The following is a 21,163-nucleotide window of genomic DNA, read 5'->3' on the forward strand; positions in this document are numbered from 1 at the left end:
GGCTCTGCTGCCTCCCCCATAGAAAAGTATGGCCTCTCACCACAGGCAGTGTAACAGTGAACAACAGTACTGGCCCAAAGCACCCTGCATCTCAGCAGCAAGCTGAACAAACGCAGGGAAGCTCCTCTGTGAGACACGTGTTCCTTGCTCCTTCAGGCCCTCTCTGTTGGCATAAAGTCCTCTCATCACATTCATTTCAGTTTCCAGTGGCTTGTGTGAACCCTTCCATTGTCCAGCAGTTGCTGGACTTGTGTCTGTGTTCATCTCTCTGGCAGCGCTTTATGACTTTTTTTTTAAGCTGTTTTCTCTCTGTCCCCTCAGCTCCCAAGGGCTGTTGGTGCAGCCTGCCGTGCTGCTCCCCAGACGTGTCCTAAGCGCCTTAGCAGCACTCAGCTGGCACGGCTGGCTGCTCCCGTCTCACCGTGTGGAGGTGACAGGGATGCTCCTTGCAATCCCATTACCTCTTTGTGCTCTTATAAAAAGTGGGCAGCGGGGGTGAGCCGGCTGGGAAGAGAGCTGTGCAGGACAGACATGCAGTCATGATTTAACACAATCATTCAGCAGATGTAAGGCACTAAAGCTTTCAGGAAAGCTGTAGGGCTTAACCCTGAAACACTCTGAAACAAGATAAAAGCTTAAGCATTTCCTCATCTCACATTCACACCTGAAGATACGTGTACGCTGACCTTTCATATCGCTGCAGTCAGTGTGGAGTGAAAATCCCTCTGTAATTTAGCGCTACAAGGACTGCGCTCTGACTCATCTCCGGAGGAACGTTTTGTCTGCCACTCAGAGTCCTGAGCAACTAAGTGTATTATTTGTCTATAAATAAAAACACCTAATGAAAATTGCATTCCAGTCAGGGAAAGCAGGCGTGTTTGTTCCACGTGACAATTTTGTCCACGCAATGCAAACCCTGGGGAGCAGGGAAGCAGCTCTGTTACCCAGCTCTCCTCCTCGCCAGCTCACACTGCTGCTGCTCCAGGCACACTGAGGTGCTGTGCTGCTCTGATGGCACTGCCCTCTCATTGTCACACCTCTGCATGCATCTCAGATGGTGCTGATGCTCACCTGTTGGGGATGTCTGGAGGTGCTGATCTTTCTGCCTGGTCCTTTTGCCAGGATTACGGCTGTTCCTGTCCTGAGAAAAACCAAAGGTTTCTCCGTCTTTTACAAAGTATGGTATGTCATGGATTTAGGGTTCTTCTAAGAAGCCTTGAATGGCTCTGATTCCCTTGTCCATATCCTTATTAAGCACCATATTTTATGGCTAATGGATCTACCATACTTCTTTGTCAAAGTAGAATGGGTGAAACAGACCAAAATTATTTCACCTATGTTTAGGTGTTCTGGTGACATGTACTCTCATGCAGTTACTGAAGTTCAGCCACTCTGATAGAGAATCTCATTGAAGCTCCTCAGCACCCATGCAGAAGGAAAGGAGCTGGCTGGTCAGATCTGTTCTTGTTACCAGGGGCTGACTGTTGGCAGAGAAGCTGACCTGAGCCCAAGCACCTGTCTTTTGTGTCTCCCACCTGAGGTAGCTGCACTGCACCAAAATTGGTGTGTCAGATGGGTGACATTGCTGGCTTTAGTCAGCAAGGGGCTTCAGAACAGGACAGAAAATATATGGTAATGCGCTGTTATGTATGCAATGGCAGGCTTAACAGCCAGCTCTGTGCCAGAACTTCTATTTACTCTCTCAGTTGAATAAGTTTTGGTAGCAGCAGCCATGATAATGCATTGACTGCAAGTCCATGGCTTTTCTAGCAGGGAAAATATATTGGACTAGTCAGGTTGTCTTCTGTGATACCTGCCAGTTCGAATTGTATGACCTTTCAGCGAGCTCTGAATCTCACCTGTCCAAGTCAATTCAATCATGTGTCTTTGTAAGGCATCACATTTTCAGAGTTCTTTCAGCTGAGAAAACTAATTGAAAAAAGACAGCAAATACTTGAGGGTAAGTAAACTTGGAAGAGAAATATATCTTCTTCTGCATGGATTTTCCTGTATTGTTCCTTTAAATGCCTTCTGCTGGAAGAGCTTGTTCCTAAAGCAGCCCTTTGTCTTTTCTGTCTCTACATTTGACTGGCTCTCGGAAGCCAAAATCTGTGGAGTAGCTGAGTTAAATATTTTTTCCTAATTGGTTTGAACCCATTTCCTTCTGGCTTCTCATCCTGGCAGTTTGTTTGCTTTTTCCAACCTGCAGCAGGGTTTGTGTTTCTCATTCTGAGACAGGATGGTCCCTCAGTTTGTTGCCCTCTGTGCAAGAGCTGCAAACAACCCTACTGGAGCTCTGTTTTACTGCTGTGGCTATGCCTTCCTCTGCCCTGAGGCATTTGGCATGCTGATGGCTCAGCAGTAGTGCAGAAGGGAGCACCTGCCATCCCTGACAGCACTCTGCTCTCCCACTCTGCACCTCCGTGAAAGCAAAGTTGGGTTGGGTTTGTTTCCCCTGAGGTACCAGCAGCACCTGGCTAAGTGCAGGGTAGTGGAGAGGACAAGGACTCTTCAGTACCATGGCCCAGCAGCACCTGCTGCAACACAGGGAAGCACCAGGGGGATGTAGCTGCTTCTGCTGCCATCTCTCCCAGGCAGTGCTCTTCCTGGCTGCTGAGATAGGCAGGTAGGCACTGGGAGCCAGGACAGGCCTGTTGGGGTGAATGATGACCATTTAAGTGTAATATGCCTACAAGATGTGTATAGGCTCCAGTTGCTACTGGAGCTGTCTAGAGCCCCTGACTAATTCATTTATTGGAAATGGAAATGTCCCATTAATAACTCCCAGTGTAAGGGGCCAGGAAACTTCCAAACCGAAATATTCAACTGAAAGTGATTCTATGCTATGTCTTGAGAGCATATGTTGTTGCAACCCCTGCCTCTGTTGCAGGCTAAAGTTCTATTGAAAAAGTATTCATTGAACCCATGTGCCCACTGGCACAAAAGGGTCACCTTTTTTACCAACCTTTGCAACTGATCCTCTTACTTCACTTCCACATAAGAAAAATGAAGATTCCTATTCACAAGAGCTCACAAATTTGGAAATTTGAATGTATGCTGTGGAGGAAAAACAAGAGGAGCAATGTTCTTGGAAAATAAAGCTTGTGAAGCCAACGCTGTGTTGAGCTCCTGACCTGGTACTGCTTTGTTGTCTATGGGGTTGGGCCCTGCAAGTGGAAAGAGGCTTCTCCCAGCTGCATTAGCAGTGGTAGCAGTATCCTGCCCTGGAGCAGTGGGATTGCTGAGCCGTCCAGAACCATGCAGATCCAGGACCTGGCTGCAAAGCTCTTGGGCGTGATGAGCTTTCCTAGGTTGGAAACTGTTTCCATTACAAAGCAGAGGTGGGCTCAGCATTTCAGAGAGCTGTGCACAGGAACGTGTTAGAGGAGGGCAGTGACACATCACCTGCAGGGAGCGCAAGGTAAGTAATGCAACCTTAATGTTTCAGCTTGTCTGTGTGGGGAAGAAAAGGCCCAGGAATATAAATCCCCTGATAATGCAGTCTGAATCATGGAATCCTGGTTTAGTGAATTATCCGATCCTATGTGGGCTTGTAAGAAGTGTTATGTGGGTAGGCCTGGGAGAGCTGTGCCCTGATGGCACGTGGTTCTCGTGACTTCACTCCATCAGCGGACGCTCAGCAGCGCTCAGCCAAGTGAATAAGAAAAGGTCTGATGTAATTGACAGTAAAGGGCCGCTGAACTGAATTACTCCTCCTTTTTCCTTTAAATGGCTTTGATGAGAGTGTAATTGCTATTTAGTAGCAGTTTCCAGCAAACCTACCTGTTTGCCTCATCCATGTATTTCTGGCTTTCCAATGCCAATTTCTATGAGAAACAGCTCAGGAATTCTGTGCTTTTGGATTCGGGGCTGCGTCAGCCCCTCCTGCTTGTAATTATTTCACAATTCCTGATGCTCACCTGCTGTGACTAGCTGAAAATGTAGCTGTTGGCTTAGAATTCACTGGTAAGAACAGATAAGGAGAAGGTTACCTTTTGTCAAATGGCTTCACCAGGCGCCGTTTTTCTTTTTGTTGTCTGATTGCACACAAAGCTCACGAGCCAAATGCAGGATGGCAGTGTCCCAGCAAAGATGTGGCACGCAGCAAAGAGGCTGCAGCACACAGGACTCTCAAGCATTGAGGAATGTTGGGGTGGGAGAAACACGCTGCAACTTCAGAGTTCAGTTACATGAATTTCAGATGAAGTATGGTAAAAGGTTTTCTCTGTAGAGGCTACCGGGTAGAATCAACAAAGAGAAATTGTCTCTTACACCCATGAAAGCATGTACAATATGCCTTAAATCCATTAAAGTTCTACGCAAAGCAATAGTGAGGTGGGGGGGAAGAGTTCTGGGAGATCTTTTCTCATTGGTATGATAGATGATTAAGTTATACAGAAAGCTTCAATAGTACAGATGTGAAAGTTCTCCCTTCATGAGTTCAGTGTAAAACAAATGTGCTGCTTTAAGGATAATGGCATGGTATTATTTATGTAGACAGTTCCAGCAGTTCCCAAAGAGGAGTAAATGCTGTAATCATACCCATAAAGGCCTGCCTGCTTGCTTGCACATTATTTGACATTAATTTTAGTATGGAATAATTATCAAAGAAACATTTGAATTTATTGTCTGTAAAAGCAATTTTAAATGAGGTATGAATTGAGTATAGTAAGTATTCTTTCAGCAGCATGAATCCAAAACTATTGTTGTCTTTTACCTGATAAGTCAAGCTGTGCTTGGGCATATGGAGAATTTCATAATATATTCTTTTCAAGAATTAGAAAGCAGTAAGTATCTGTGAAAGTGATAATCAGCATTTGCTTCTGTAGGCAGAGGGAATGTGATATTTAGAAAGAAGATCCTTGACTTAGTGGTCCTGCACTGGATGCTGAAGCCTTGCCTTGCTTCTAATGTCTTCTTGGGGGAGAAGAGGCTAGAGAATGAGTGGAACATCAAGAGTATGGTTTTAAGATGAGAGCATGAGTTAATGCTGCCCAGTGTGGTGATCACCTACAGTGAAATGCTCACCGAAAATTCCAGTGCTGCCATTTTTCAGCTCCGAACAGTAAATGGCTTAGTGATGCTAGCCATCTGTATTGCAGCACACCGTAAGTATTACTGGGCTGGTTTTGATCCCACTAGACTGAACTCTGCTCCTGCTTTGCTAGATAGCAGTTAAAGAAGTGTCCTTTTCCCACTGCCCAAGCCAAGTAATTTATTTTGCTTTTCAGGATCGAAATGTGCTCTATGCCCTCATCACATCAAAGCCTGACAGTGCTGTAATGGGCACTGTACACCGCTAACCAGGAAAGCTGTGCTTGAGAATCAATTCTGGTCACTCTGTTTCTTGATTAGAGTAAGTGTCAAGTACCTTTGCTTTGTACGCTAGAGTTTGCTGGCCCATGCACAGGAATCCCACGCCACTACCAAAATACTGAAAGTATTTCCAAGGGCCTTGAGCAATTGTATCTCCTTCAGCGATCCCATGGCTTTGTAGGGCTGAGTTCTGTCCTTGGAGCAACTCCCTCTGTCTGCCCCTGGATGTTAGGCTGTGAATCGTGCTGGGTCATGATATGACCAGATACTTGTCTGTCTGTGCAAACGACTGTACTGCTCTGCTTATTTGTATATTTACTTGGTAGGAGTGATAAATAGCACAGGCTGACAAACGTTGGCCTGTCAGAGTGAAGCAGGCCTGCACACACGTAAAGTTAAAGAATGGCATTGAGGAAATGAAAGCTGAGGAGTGCTCTGGTCTCAGACTTACTTGGACCTCTTTCTAGTAATAAAATTAACTTCAAAACCCTTTAGGGCATTATAACTTTTTAAGTAGAATGCGAACAGTGCAGCAATGTTAACGAGCTGCACTGCCAGCTGTGCTCTGTGGAGGTTCTCTAAATGTGAGGTATAGGCAGGGAAATACAGTGACCTGCCTGAGCAATTTTTTGTTGATGTGTTTCATACTATGAAGTAACGGAATAGAGCATAAACCTTATGACAAGTGAGAGCTACAGGGCTCACCACACTAAAAGTGGGTATAACAGAGTAATTGATAGAGGATTGGTGAAGTCCTTCAGCCCTTCCCTCTGTTTGTGGTTTGTTTGTAGGTGGTGACACATTTCCATGTGGGTGCTGCTCACCCGCTTGTGCAGCTGCAGATCAGTGTCTGCTCTCATGGTGCATGTTGTTGGCATTGGTGGCACCCAGCAGGAAGCAGCTAAAACACAGAGAGACCAGCAGAGATCCATCGTTAGGCTGAGTGAGGCTGTGCTGATTTTCATCTCTGAGGATCTGACTCACTGCTTGTAATGAGTCAGGTGGGCTTATGTGGCTGGAAGGTGCCCTGCTCCTCTGGTAGCACTGGTCCTGCAGCAGGAGCTGGGGGGGCCGGTCACCAGCACTAGGCTGTAGGTCAGAATTAGATGATCATTATTTTCCCCTCTGGCTTTAAAATCTATTAACAGCTATTTTATGATGCTGATCATTTATCAGCAAGACCAGGACCACCATGATATACTTCATAGTTAATTTATTTCCATTAGTTCACAGCTAAACTTAATTTAAAAGAAATTCTAAAAATTGGATTAGAGAGGGGAAAACCTGGAGAGTTTCCAGTGTAGAACTATTGCAAAAAATAAAGGAATTTCTCAACCTTCTCAGATGCAGCAGTTAGGCCCTTGATTGCATCATATTGATGGTTAAATGGGTTCTGCTGATGCTCTGTAACTGGTGTGGAGAAAGAGTGCAAGCACACTTGGTGGAGGAGGAGAGGAATAATGTGGTGCACCATTTTCCATCTTGGATTTACGGAATTGCTCTCTTCCTTCCCTCTTAACTTCGCCTCCTGTAGTGACTTTGCTGCAAGGTGCTGGGGGGAATAATCCTTAAGGAGGTGGCCCACTAAGTTCTCCAACAGAGCTGTTCTTCAAGTGCTCCTCAAGCACATGTACTTGTAGGAACCGGTAGCCTTTAGCAGCAGGTTACACCTCGCTGCGCACCTTGGAGCAGGGCTGTCTCACAGAAGGTTGGAGCAGTTCTCATGATGATATAGGAAAAGTTGGCATGTTTTTTCCATTTGCATATGCTACAGTTTTTTGTTTTTTTTCTCCTGAGAACTTAATCTTCTATATTAAATTAAGTCAAATAATCCTCTTGTCACTATAAAAATAATTACTATAGCTTTTCAAAAAGAACATAGGAAATAAAAGATTTTTCAACCCCCCCCAAGCCCACAGCTTTTCTCTCCAGCATTATTTTAATGAGCAAAACAGTGTTAGATTTAAAACTGCAATTAAGACAAGAGTACAGAAATGACCAGCTTTATTTTCTGACCATATCTGCTGCTGCTGAAGCTGCTAATAGCCTCCACAGTCACTAGTATTAATTGGCCTAATACCAGATAAAACTAGATTTTGTTTTAGGCAGATATTAGGAAAAGATAAAAAGAGTTATAGGGAGAACAAAATCTCCTTGTTCTTAGGGCATAAGAACTCTGGAGATCAGAAATCAGCTCCTGCAGGCCTCCTCTCAGTACTGAACGTGCTTTCCTCATTTCTGTCATCAGGCCAACCTGTCTCCTCTAGGGAGAGTACAGAAATAGTCCCTGTGGGAATGGAAGCAATGACCCTTAATCAGTAATGTCCCTTTGTGTCTGGTAGAAGTAGTGCTGTGCTGAGTAGCTTTCCTTGTAAGAATTACTTATACTCCTGTGTTCTTTCACACAGGTCCATTAACCAAATGTGCTTCAATGTCAGACGTACGCCCATTACAAAATACAAACTGAACTAACACGACAAGGTTACCTATTGCTAAGACACATGGGGCCAAATTTTTAATTTCCACTGGGTGAAGCCCTCTGCTGCCTGAGCTTGGGCATTTTCTGTGTTGAGACTGTAAGCCCTTACTACAAAACCCTAATACAAGCCCCAGAGCTGGGGTCCCAGGAATGGGACCAGAGCACTTGTCCAGGCTATAGAAAGGGCTGCTGCAGATTGGCTGTGTCTGCATAAATCAGGATAGCAGGAACTGACCCAACGGTTGTAAAATGCATTTTGAATTGAAAACTTTATTTTCTCCTATAAACTCTCTTGTTCTGCACTGCTAAGCTTCAAGGACTTTATTGCACCGTTACTAATCACAGCAGCAATTTCATGACAATCCTGAAAAGTGTCCTCAGATCAGTTCATTTTGCTTATACATTCCTTGTCTCTTGCCTTGCAAAATGACTGAAGTGAACAGATTGGAACAGAGACTCAAAGTGTGTGTTGCTTTTCCGTGTCGAGATGTCTTGATTTATTCCCCAACCATGGCTAATGATGTCTCCAACATTGTCTGCACAGCTCTAGGATTTGCTTGTTTGCTTGTTTGCATCTGGCAGCAGCTTCAGCAAGAGTCAGTAGCATGAAGCATCATGCAGTTGATGTAAAGAGAGCAGGAGTGTTTTGTAATTCCTTGTAGCTCTTCCAAGTATTTGTTTGCCACTGATGCAGTTGTATATTTTAACCAGTTGTGAACAAAGAACCCAGTCCTGAACATTTTGTATTTTCAGTGACTGAGGAAGGACATCGCAGAGTCATAGAATGGCTGAAGCTGATGGGGAGCTTACAGACCACTCAGTTTCAGCCCCCTGCTATGGGCAGAGACACCTCCCACCTGCTGCCCAGGACTGGACTCAGACTCCTCCAGGGATGGGGCAGCCACAGCTTCCATGGGCAGCCTGTGCCAGGGCCTCACCACCCTCTGGGTAGAGAACTTCCAGACATTTCTTACAGATATTTAAACTGGTTTTGTCTGGAATTAAATTTTGGACATGAAATCATTAATTGTATCTCCCTACCAGAATCTGAAGCCAATGTGAAGAAGAAAGTTTAACCATCATGCTGATGCCCCTAGTAGGAGCTTTTCTGAGACATTCTGATATCCAGGAAAGGATGCCAGGTTTTGTACTCCAATTACTTCTAAGGTATTCATAAGCCTCATCCTGCAGATTTATTAAAGTGAGGGATGACTGACAATATTCGCATTGCTTTTGTGGAGAAAAAAGTAGAGGCGAATTTCCCTGCTTTCATGCTATCATCTGGCATCTCTCATGGTTTTTTTTCTATACGGTATCACTAATTTACTGATATGACACTCTTTTATATCATTCCAGTACATCAGAAATGCTAAACATTGCCCTTTTATGTGTATTTTACTCTTTTATTTTTTACTTAGGTGTACACAAATGAATACAGAATTCAAGTCAAGCGCCTGATTTAAAGAGATGCAAATGGCTTATTGTACCTTTAATTTGCAAGCATGGTTAGTATAATTAAAGGCATTTTTGCTTTTTAGCCACACAATTGCATTTACTTTTTTTTTTTTTTTTTAAAGAATATTCCTCCTGAAGGATTTTTCCCTACTAATGAACATAATGGTTGAACATCAGCTACAGAGCCATTCCGCAGGCAAGAGAGTGATAATCTTGCAAAACGGATCTCACATGTGGCCCTGGCACTGAGCATACCTGGGTCATGCTGTCTGTTCTGACATCATTTTTCTCTATTGGATGATGTGGGAATGTACCAGCGGACAGATGTTTAATAAAATCAAATTCTTTAAGGGATCTTTTTAAAAAGTAAAAACTTTCCTAAAAAATACTTTTGTACCATAGAATCTCTTCCATTTCCCATGTAACAACAGAAACAGCTTAAAAATTTCAATAATTTTGTGTAAAGTATTCCTGAGCTAGTAATTTGTATGCTGGATTTCCACTTGATGCAATATGAAACTGTGAAGATACCTTATCATACTCTGAAAGCTGACATTAATAGGCACTTCTGAAAATATTGCATAGCTTTGCATGGCAATGAGCACTCAGCTGGGTAGCTAGTGAGCGTGCTAGTGAAAGTCTGGGGAAAAAAAAGAATCTATCCCATAATGTTTATACAATTTTTAAGTGTGATTATATAAAAAAATATATACCTAAAATTGAAAATTAAAAATCAAAAAAAAAAAGAGGATGGGGGATAGAAAAAGCAACCTGGCTGGGCAAGCTTCAGGGCCTCATTTCATTTCTTGCAGGTCATCACACACTGGGATCACCAGGACCTGTGCTGCAGAGCAGTGCTCCTCTGGTCCCCTTAACCAGGGCAGCCTGGGGCTGAGCTCCTTGCACCAAGGCACCGGTAGCAATGCTATGCATCGCAGGGCACCACGGGCACCTCTGGCACCTGATGTGTCAAAATACGCAATAATAACAAGGGCTGCTTTTAAAACAGCTGCCTGTGGTCCGCCATGAGGATTGGTTTTGAGTTTTCATCTTTCTGCGCTGTGTAAAACTTGGTATTTAAATTGTGCATTCACTAGGGAAGGCTGTGCTTTCAGATAGCTCCTGTTTTCAAACACAGCGTCAAGTTTTCCTGAAGCCTTTGTCTGGAATTGGATCTGAATTTCACAAGGAACTAGTAATAGTGTTTACATAGATTTTAAGAAAAGAGGAAAAAAAAGCACACAACAGACCAGGTTTAAACATCTCCCAGTGGCCAAATCCTTTGCTTTCTGGTGATAAGGAAACGCTGTTTTTGCAAGTGGTTTGCTGCTGTTTTTCATGGCTTTGTGTATCTAAGCTTTAATATTTTTTCCCATTTTTGCTCACATCCAAGGAAGTTAATACAGCACTACTATCAAATTAATTGCTTTGGGAAACACTGCATTATTTTTGTCCCATCTCCGCTGTTCATGTTGCCACTGTGGGAGAGAGAGACAGACAGAAAGGAAGGGTTCTGAATGTTGGGGTAGGCAAGCTGCTGCTTTTCTGTGCTAATAGAGAGCATTTCCTTCTAAGTGGAGCAGAAAGGTGGCTCAGGACTTTGGCTGTGTGCATCACACGTGGGGCCAGCTGGGAGCAGCGGGGTCAGTGGCACTGACTGCTATCAGAGGGGGCTGAGGAGATCTGCACCCACAAAAGGAGTCAGACTGTTGTGGCCAGAAAAATGAATTAGTACTGCATTTTCTGCTGAACATAGAACACACATCTCTTTTTTAGTTGTCTCCTGAGCTATGGATCTAAGAGTAAATATATGGGATAAAAGGTCAAGGGTTTTGAGATCCACACTGAAACCACGAAGAGAGGGAGCTCGTTGTCCTGAGACTTTTTGAGTCTCATACAGAAGACAAACAAGGCAACCTCAGTGTGGTAATTTAGACTTGATCCTGTCTCTTGGAGGTCAGGGAAATGCTGCTATTTCCCTGTCCCAGTGGTTTCTTCCTCACATAAACATTTACGAGCTCTTTGCTTGAGTGCTTCCCAGGCTGGAGCTGCCTGCAGTGCCTGTGGACTTGGAGCCCTTTGCCCAGTGCAGGACAGTGCGGTGGCTGGCTGCTTTGTGCTGGCCTACTTGCTTCTGCTCCCTGGTCAGCTTCATCCCTGACCCCAAGCTGTCTCCTTTTCACTGCCATCCCAGGAGAGCTTTCCACCTTCCTTCTCTTCTCCGGCTCGTGCCTGCCATTCCCCAGCCAGCAGGGAGTTTCACCCCTGGCTGCAGCAGCAGAAGAGCTGAGCATCTTTGCCTGCTCCAGTACCATGGAGCTGGAGGCAGCTCGTGGTTGGATTAAGTTTCAGCATTACAGTACAGCATTTCTTTTATTCTGTTCGGTGTTGGAGTGGTGTGATACTGAGGAAGAAGTCACAGAAATAGGAAACTGGAAGGTATTTTTATCCATTTTAAGAGCTGCTCAGAATCCTCCTGAGATTGGGAATCACACAGATGGTATATTCTCTGGAAAAAGCAAACATTTTGCTAGCAGTCTGTTTATCCTTCTTGTTTGCAAAATAGTCCTCCTTTCACCTTAATAAATAGAAGAATTAATGAAAGCTTTTCTTGTCATCCTGCCTGTTACTTTTATATAGCTGTCAAAAGGAAATGTGAACAGGATTGACAATTTCATTTATCTTTGTGATAGAAATGCAAAGTAAAGGATTTGTAGCAAGCTGTGTGTGCATCGTAATAGAAGGGCAGCAAGAAGCCCTTTTCCAGCCAGTGCAATTTATTTACCTCTTTTCAAAATCAGCTTCTCATTGTTTGCCCACGAATCTGCCTGCTCTGAATATGCATTCGAAGAGAGAGAAAACAGGACAAGTTTGAAAGGATATTACATGGGAAATTGCAAAAAGTACTTTATAATTACTTAGAATTTTTGTCAAATTGGACAGTGTGGTTTTTTGTGCGTTTCAATAGGGTACAGAAATGGACTGGGCTGATGCCCGTGAGGAAGGAAGGCAGCACGTGGGTTTGCTGTGGCTCGTGGCGGTGTGCTTGGCCCCAGTGAAGGTGAGATGGCAGTGGGCCCCGTCTGCAGGTCTGGGAACAGAGGAAATGGTGGCCTGGGGCTTGGGATTCATTCAGATTGTGCAGTTAGGTGTTGTTACATGGAAAGGAGCGTAAGATGGGGGGGCTGGAACTGGGACGTGCTGCATAAGATTTACATATGGACACAACCAGGGCACTCTTCTCAAACACGATTGCTGTGGTGCCCAAGCACCTGCCAGAGAATATCAGGCCATCAGTAGTGGATCACAGTGTGCAGCTGGGTGAGGAAACAGGCTCCCTGCCACCCCAACCTGATTGTTCCTGATGTCCTACCCAAGGAATGGATCCCCACTATTCCTATTTATGTAAAGACTTGTGATTTTTTGAGCTGGAGGCTTCATACGTCTTTGGTTTAACATTCTTCTGTGCAGGACCTGTATCTTATCTTAGGGCAGAGGCAAAGACAAAACCAAAATCACTGCTGAATCCAAGAGAAAAAGATCAGTTGGCACGTAGTGTGGTAGCGGTAGCATGCAGCTTCAGGAACACCACCTGCCTCCCCTCTCTCACACCACCACAAGTCAAATGTGGCAATGATGCTAATTCTTCTGCTGTGTTTCATGTGTTCCCCCTGCTTGGCGTTTCTCTGAATTTGCAACACTGACAAATGTAACCAACCATTAAAATGTGCAATAACAATGACATCAAAAAGCACACTCTGCGGGAGCATACACATGTAAATACAAGTGATGAAGAAACAGAAGTAGAATTTCTGGCTCGTGATGAAGAGCCTGAGTAATCTGGTCAGACTGTTTCAGGAGCTCGTCATTTATTCATTAACTTGTACTGTAGCATACTCCTATTTATTCTGAGTGCAATGGCAAAGTACAGCTGCACAGGCTGAAGGCAGAGCGCTAGCTAAAGGAGAGTTTTAGGACAGATGGTATCCTAGATTTGTAAGAAGGCCTTTCTATAATTAACAGTGGATTCACCACATCCAAAACATTTGCTCATGTAATGTGCCTTTGTGTATTAGCAGGGTTGTACTAAAACCTATCAATTACTTCCAGAATTTATAAAAATGTTGACATCTAATAGGTGTGAAGGGAAAAAAGTGAGTCCATTGGCTGCATTTTTATTTAACAAGTTAAATTTTATAAATAAGGTTTCTTTCTCCAAGCTATCATTTCTAATTATGCACCTATATGAATGTGTGCTATGCTAACATTTCATAAACTCCAAAGGCGGTTTTCAGCCTGTGTGGAATAGCATAGAAAAAATTCTGTGCAATACAACTTAATAGCATATGAAGTTATAACCTGAACACTTGTTCAATGTTTTTGAAAGCAGCTCTGTGTCAAAAGTGCAGCTTTTTTTCTAGCTGGCTAGGCCACAAGTTCAAGTGCAATCAGGTGAACGTTTTGGTCTTAGCTTAACCTCTACCATTAGACAAAGCATCTGGAAAGCTATCAGCTATTGCTCAGGAAAAGGTCAGAAATAACTGCCAGAAGACCAAATTCTCTGTTTCTGGATGTAGGGGTTGATCCAAAGTCAAAACAAAACTATCTTGCAAGAAAAGCTAGATAAAGGTATCTGAAAAGTGTAAACTATTGCAGGGGTTGCACTGGAGGGAGAAACTGAGTTCCTTTTGCTTTTCTGATCATCTCTTGTACTGACTGTAGCCTTGGATAGGTGCATACCCCATGGAGTGTGTAGGGAGGTCCCCATGTCCTGGCCATCACTGCTCCAGCAGCCTTCCTGCTTGCTGGCACAGTGGAGGTGACCCAGACTGGCTCTGGGCTTCTGCTCTCCAGAGCTTCCTTCTCCCTGTGTGAGCCCTCTAGCGGAACAAAGCTTCATTTTAGGGTTTCTAAACATGTCCTCTTGCCCTTCCGTCCCCTGGCTTGTGGTAGCTGTCCGCACACATGCAGAAAGGCATGGGTTATTCCAGCAGATCCCTCTTCTTTCCCACAGCACCTTTCCCCTTTCTCGAGGGCCATGCTATGACATGGGAATTAATTTCAAACAAACTGATGTGATTTCTTTTAGCCATAACACCAATACCAACTTCAGGCTGCTGGTTCCCAGAGATGAGCTTTTGTCTTGTTGGTATCTCATTGATAGAGAAATATAGACTACAGAAGAGCTTTCTAAACGCAACAAATGCTGCTTGTTATTAGGATTTTCAGTAAGTACTAGGTAATCTGTGACTCACTGTGATGTACTCCACCAGAGCCTCATTAGCCAACCAAGCTTGCCTAATTGACTTGGCATTTCTCGTGCATGCAACCAGGCCATGAAGTGGGACTTTAAAAGAGCTTTGTTCCTGACAGCAAAAAGGATTTTGTACAAAATCATAAACAGCAGTGAGGAATCATCACCCATATGATAAGAAACCCTGTCAGGCAGGTAATATAGTGCTGGCAGGCAGTGTGAGATGAAGCATGGCAAGGTTAGGATTTGGAAGCCAGCGAGGGGTGGAGGTTTTGATAAATCCCATACAAAGCTGGCTTTGAACTCTTCGGTGCGGTGTGTATAGCAAGAGCCGTGTACGCCATCCAGGAAGGAAACAGAAAACATTCGGGTGAGCTTTGGCTGCCGGGAGCAGGTTTCTGAGGTACCAGGGCAGACTGGGCAGTGCCTCACAGCCCTTTCCAGCACAGCAACCATCCCCAGAGGGCTGATCCCTGTGCCAGTGCCAGGAGGGCACAGCCCGCTCAGCTCTGGCACACCATGGCCGGTGCTGGCAGCGAGGAGCTGGAGCCGTGCGCCTCACTGCCCAGGTACGGCAAAGTGCTTCTGACATTTCTCCCCATTTGTGAGAGCAGCCATCTGGCCAGCGGGTTTGTTCTGAGGTACAAAGCACAGCTCGGAGAGGCTTTATTACTAAGATGCAATAAAAATAGATAAGCAGAAAACATCATGTGTAGAGCTCGCGTACGCAGAATAATAATGCTGGGGAAACAGAGCGGACTTCTCCAAAGCACAGCTTAGGTTGGAAGCTCTGGAGCAGTCCATGAGCACAAACAGCTGTAAGAGAAGCACCAATTTTGCTGGGGTGGAAAACCCTAATCAGTGCTTTCCTTCCATCTGCTAACAGCGCTGTGCTGGAATTAATTCTGGTTATCACTGCAGTTAACATCTTCATAGCTGCTTTCTGCCTTCCTCCTGAAACCTGAGCTCCCTGGTGGCAGAAAGCAGTGTGTGTAGTGGGGCTGCTGCTGTGTGTGAGGAGCTCGAAGGGAGAGCACGCGTTGTAGTCAACTTTAAAAGGATTATGAGGCTTATCTCCAAAAAAGATCAAAATAAAACGGAGACCTTCTGAACAATGGAAATCTCTATCTCTAACTAGCAGTGTAGTCAATTTAGTTAAACAAATATCTATGTTTACATGGTGGATTAATTTCAGATTAGTGGAATAAAAGCCCTAATAGTTAAGTAGCTGTAAATATTTGAATTTTTGGTAGAGCTGTTACTGTTTATTTCACATATCGTTCTGCTTATCGATATGATTTTTTTCTGTGGGCAATGAAATAGAGGGGTTAGTTTCCTCCTGCTGGTTTCTCTGTGCTTTCGGTGGGTGCAGGTCTGCACTGCCTGCAGTCAGAGCTGCAGTCCCACAGCCCCCTGCCTGCTGCCCGTCATCTGAAACACCTCACAAATGTCATCCGTGCAGCCTGATCCGTAGGAGCACAAATCGGTTCCTGGCATGCTCTGAAGCCTGTCCTTTCCAGTCCACCTGGATACCGGCCCCTGTGTTTGAATGGCTGCCTGCAGTGAACTGGGCATGAATGAATTACAGCTTGAGAAACAGTCGTTCTGCTCAGAACATTTGTCCCTGACAAAGGCTTAAATCAGAGCAAAGTCACTCCTGAGGATCAGGACTCTTATCTACATAAGGGAAGGGAGGAACATGTTTATATATCCAGGTTTGTTATCTGTGTGGTAACCTGAATTGATCTCCTGCTGTTAGAAGGCAGCATCTGAAGGCAGTCACATGCTTATCCCTAGCAGGACTGTGAACGAAGTGTCCGAATTTTTTTTTCTAAACTCCTGCAAATGCAGCTATTTGTCAATTAAATGCTTTCTTAGAACTGTTTGCTCACCTCAGAATACTCATTTCATGAAGATCTTTTGTCCCAGTCTTTTCCAGGATAGGTTTGCAGATTAACTGCTGGAACTTTTGTTTCTGTAGTGGTCGTTATCAGTATTTTAAACAGGCAAAACCCTTTCTCAATGTTTGTGTGAATCCACCTCTCCTGTGTGCTTCACTGAACCCATCTTTCCATATTTCCGATGCCTGATCTGAGTTCTGAGCTGAGTCCACAAGTGAAAGATGCAGAATGAAGAATTGTCTGCCTTTCGGATCTCACCTTTCTGCCTTTTGCTCATGGCAGAACCTGCCCACACCCTCTGGTAGTGGGAGTCCCTCCTCCCAAGTCCATCTGATGTTAGTAGCAATAGCCCCGGCCAGACTTGCCCAGTGCCACATCCCAGAGCACTGCTTATCCCTCCACCTGTGTCAGCCATGCCACTTTGTAACTGCAGGAAGCAGTGAGGAGATACCAACAAGTAATTGATCCTGCTCAAACAAAATAGCCATTTCAGCTCTAATTTGGGATCCACAAGTCCCTTGTTAGAGAGACTTTTCTAAACGGTGGTAGTGGGCTGACTGCTCAGCAGGCTGAGGGGATATGCCATCAATGTGTCTGCTAATGAAAATGTTGTCTGCTAATAAAAATGGGCACATCCTTCTGCATCCCTAACCCTGTTCTGGGCACTGTGCTGTGGTGTGAGGATGTGCCATCAGTCAGGCAACCACAGGATGCAGTGATGCATCCCTGAGCCAGCTGGCACCTGCGGGGGGCCCAGGAAGGTGGCATCAACAGGGGTGGGATGGGAAGTCTGGCCCAAAGGTTTTATTTCACAAACAGAAGTTGTATAAATGGTTAAGTCAGAGATCTAATTCATCTGTATGGTACAAGCTCAGGTGTTTCAGCTGATGAATGAAGATGTCGACTTATTAGCCTAGTTTTGGCAGAATTATTAAAAGCGTGTTTGCATTTAGGCTCATTAAGGGAGATATCTAAAACCAGAAGCATCCAAAATTAATGGATGCCTTTTGAAACCATTGGCTCCAATGAGTGGTGATGCGTTCTTCTATAAGTGGATGGGTTCTTGTGGCTTAGGCAGAGAGTTCCTTAAAAGATAAAAATACAGTCTCGAGCTTCAAAAGAAAATGAATCGAGTGCTTGGGAGCCCTTCTGTGCTCAGCCCAAATGTGGTGTGCATAGCACGAGTGTTTGTGCCCAGTCTCATTATCTGTGTTGTGTGTAAACTCGAAATTCTTGCACGACTTGAATTTTTCTTTTTCCCACGTTCTCCATGCTACAAATTGACAGGATTTCTGCACACGTCCCAGTTGCATTGGATTGACAAAGGTCTTCATGTTAGCTGGATGAACTAACTAGCATCACACTATCAGCACCTTTTCTCACCTGTGGCTTAAAGGCATCGAATGCAGGCATGATGCGTCCTTAGATCCCTAACTGTTACATTAACTTGTGTCTGGAGTATTCTCCTACATTTGCACACATAATTAATATAAAAAGTCTTGCAAACTGAAAGTACAGCATCCAGTTCAGTTTTAGCTCTAAGTGCTGGATGTTGTATGTACAGTATAAAGAGAGAGAAATGTAATTTTAGCTAAAATGTATCTTAAACTGTTGTTGAGATGATGGGACCTGACAATCTGAGCACAACTGAGTCCTGATGGGTTCCCCCCACACCTGGATCAGCAGCATGTTGAGGCCAGGAGACAAAGCCCTGCGGAGAACGCTGTGTGTCCTGCTGGCTCAGCACACACAGCTCTCTTCCCTACTCCTGGAGAGCAGTGTCCTCACTGCTGGAGCTGCTGCTCGGTGCGAGCTGCCCAGCAGCCACATCAGGAAGCCTCATGCTACACTGCTTCCTCCAGAAGGTTTTCATAGTGGCTTGAGCTTCGGCCCTGGGCTGGAGGCAGGCAAGAGGTGACTTTTTAACAGCAGCATATTTTTCTTGCAGTGATTTATCGTGCATTTATTGCTTTTTTAAAAAGGCAAGAAGAAGCAAATCAATGCACTTCAAGGAAATAAAACTCATTTCCCTACCTCCAGTTAATCAGGCTTTATTTGCTTAGTATCTGTGATGTTGCAGTAATTATACTAATTCTTCAGTCATCCATTGAGTATCTCTTGAAAAACTGGATAGATGTGAATTGAATTTGTAATTCTTTCAGGTGTTTTTTTTTAATTTGTACTTTTAGAGAACATAGCATGGTGTGATCCTGGCAGTGCGAGTGATAAAAAGGAAAGGAAAAGCAATCTCAGCTGCTTGTAAAAAAGGAAGGAATCTTCGATTTTACACATAGAAAACACGTATTCTTTAAAATCTTGTACAGTAGTTCATCTCCTCAGCTCATTAGGAGCTGACAGATTACTGACAAGTTTGTGTTGTGCCTCCAAAATGTTTGCAGAACTGAGGCCTCAGCTTTTAAGAGATCACTGCATATCCTGTCTGATCTGTGATTTCTTGTGTGGATTTTCTCCACTTGAGATGCTGGGAGCTCTTTGAGGTCAAACACACGTCCGTTTTCAGTTTGGAGAGATTGCTGGTTTCTCTGAGCCAAGCAGGAAAGGCATTGCCACAATCAGCGCCTTTCTCTCTTGCACCTTAACTTTCTTTTCCAGAGGATAACTAGTCTTTATTCGTAACATTTTGACTCCAGTGCCCTATTTCTACCACTGTGAGAATGTGATGTACCAGGATGTTGGTAAACACTTGCTAAAATTATTGCCTAACTTAAATGTGGAATTTTTAGGATGACAGGATCATGGAATATCCCGAGCTGGGAGGGACCCCCAGGGATCCCTGTGTTCAGCTCCTGCCCAAAACTGTAACCCTGTGTCTGAGAGCACTGCCCAAACGCTTCTGGGACTGCAGCGCTGTGCACTGCCTTCTCTTTCTGTTTGTCCTTGCACAAGTGTCTCACACTGTCAGATCTTTTAACAGAGAATATCAGAGGATTAGATAAAGTAGAAACTAAAGGCAATTAAAAATGCATTTGCTGCATAAAGCAAGAACTGTGCCTAGCTGAAAAGCAGAGACATGCTTTCTACCTTACTCAGATTTATGGACAGCAAAATGAAGCTTTTCTGAGGAAATGTCACTTGTCCAGAGTACAAGAATGAATAAAACCTAGCAAAACAAATAGCATGGGCTGATGGCTTTAACACTGAGTTTCCTAACATGGGACAGTTGGTTCTTTCTCAGACCCTGAGCTGAGCTTCTGCCTGTCCCATAATCCTGCACAGCCCACGGCTGTGGATGGCGGAGAAGAAAGCCATTGTGTGCATGGAGCACAGTGCGGCCCTTTGAGCCTGCAGCTCTTGTGGCCTCCTCCAAATTTCTTGAAGAAATACAGCTACGCTGCCAGATTGACTTGGGCCTGATCAGAGCTGGAACCTGGGGGAGTGAGGGGCGGGGGGAGGAAGGAAGGAAAAATGCAATTATACCTCTTGATTTGATGTTAAAGCAGTGACATTTTAAAGGCAACCAGGCTGGCAGCTGCCAGTCCATTGTTATGAGCTACTCTGAGGCAGAAGCACCACAGTGAAGGTCACTGTGCTGGAAGCAGAGTGGGAACATTTTAGCATCTCTCTCTTTTGCTTTCTTTGTTTGTTTACGTCCATTCCTCACTTCTGCCCCTCACCTGTTCTGTGAGCACAATGCAGCCCCTTGGGAGGTGCTGCCCTGAGCCCCCCAGAGCCCTCTGCAAAAGCATTTACTTTCTGCCAGCAGCAGCAGAGCTGGGCCCCATAACTATGAAAATACATCTGTATAGCGAGGAACATCTAACAGAAATCTACAAATAAAGCACTGAACAGGACTTAATTCTGCTGGAGGATTTAGGGCAGAGATGGATGTTGCTTAAATGTGGTAGGAATACTGAGTGCTTTTGCATCAACTCAAAGTAAAGGTCTCATCACACATGCTTTCTGGGTGTAAAATCAGATGATCATTACAGCTTTCTTCTTCGGAAATATGACCTGCACATTTTAGTTTTTGAACGGGGTAACTCCAAACAGCAGGGTATGAATAAAGGCTCCTGAGCAGCCATTAGCAAGTCTTTTGGTTATTCAAATAATGGGGCTGTACATCATTTTAAAAAGTTACGGGCAGAATTGTTCTTAAATGTCAGCAGCTACACAGTGCTAGAATCACTTGTGGGATTTCCCAAGTCGTCATAAAACACGGCCCAGCAGCAGCCTCCCATTACCAGCCCCTGAGTACCATGCCTGCTGAGGGCTCTGGGTGGTAACTGCTGATGGTTGCCATCGCCTGCAATCAGCCGTGCTCCCGCAGCTCTCACCAAGCAGGAGCTGGGGCTGAGAGCGGGTGTGAGAGCAGGAGGAAGAGAAGGCAGACAAAGATGGCTGTGTCTTTGGGAGGAGCCAGCTGGCTCCATCCAGCGGCCCCTCGGGCTGCCTGGCTTCCCAGAAAGGTGCTCAGGAGCCAGGAGGGGACGTCAGGGCTTCTCCAGCCCCGCTCTCTCTGGCACAGGGCTGGAGCCATTTGGATCACGTGGCCAAAAGCAAATGCTCCGCATCTTGGCTTGTCCTACAGCAGAGTCTTCTATGCTCAAATCTGATTTGGAAATGGAAAGCTATGAAAAGCCACAGGACTTTTCCATAAAAGCAAGCAATTTGAGTTTGCCTGGCTGTCAAATAATGTTATCTATCTGTTGCACAGCACACTGCTGTGTCTGGGTGACGGTTACGGCAAAACCGGTCATCAACAAAACATGGCCTTCACTGTCAGCACCTGAATTCTTC

The 21,163-nt window shown here is 44.7% G+C and overlaps 1 protein-coding gene across 5 annotated transcripts in view; it reads left to right on the forward strand.

Moving 5' to 3' along the window:
- Positions 1-21,163, forward strand: part of VSTM2B (V-set and transmembrane domain containing 2B) — a 360,933-nt gene that overhangs the window by 321,591 nt on the left and 18,179 nt on the right. The window lies entirely within an intron of this gene.

The sequence above is a fragment of the Phasianus colchicus genome, chromosome 13 (genome assembly GCF_987193195.1).
Source record: "Phasianus colchicus chromosome 13, bPhaCol1.hap1.1, whole genome shotgun sequence".
Classification (NCBI taxonomy): domain Eukaryota; kingdom Metazoa; phylum Chordata; class Aves; order Galliformes; family Phasianidae; genus Phasianus; species Phasianus colchicus.